Below are 429 nucleotides of genomic sequence, written 5' to 3' on the forward strand. Positions count from 1 at the left end.
TGTTTTGAGTATCTAGAATCAGTTCATGAACCTAAGAATACTATCCCACCATATGATTCTAATGTGTAAATTTTCGCCTATTATACTAAAGATAAATATGAGACTTGGTATTCATCTCTGCTGTTATACTGCTCCAGGTAAAGGAAGCTGTCACTTCTCATCATCATCAGGAACAGTCAGGTATGTTTCTCCTTCAACTAAACTAGCGCCTTAACCTGCCAAAAAGTGAAAAAATAACAGTAATTTTTTTTTAACCAAATGCAGCACAAGCCCACCAAGTCAAATGAGTCCACCAGATTTTAATTCCCCACCATCATCTACATACCCACCCCCTATAACAACTCCAACTACAGGCACAACTGGTTCTGGACCACCATTCGGCGTGGCAGAGCCAACAGGGCTTCCAAGTTCAGCAACACATGTGTCACA

The 429-nt window shown here is 40.6% G+C and overlaps 1 long non-coding RNA gene across 1 annotated transcript; it reads left to right on the plus strand.

Annotated features, from left to right (window-relative positions):
- The first annotated feature begins 6 nt into the window (after positions 1-6).
- On the plus strand, positions 7-333 carry LOC104775092. The gene is made up of 2 exons (XR_765690.1): positions 7-180; positions 265-333. It is a non-coding gene; the product is annotated as an uncharacterized LOC104775092 (long non-coding RNA).
- Positions 334-429: the final 96 nt, after the last annotated feature.

Source organism: Camelina sativa, unplaced genomic scaffold (assembly GCF_000633955.1).
Source record: "Camelina sativa cultivar DH55 unplaced genomic scaffold, Cs unpScaffold08565, whole genome shotgun sequence".
Lineage (NCBI taxonomy): Eukaryota > Viridiplantae > Streptophyta > Magnoliopsida > Brassicales > Brassicaceae > Camelina > Camelina sativa.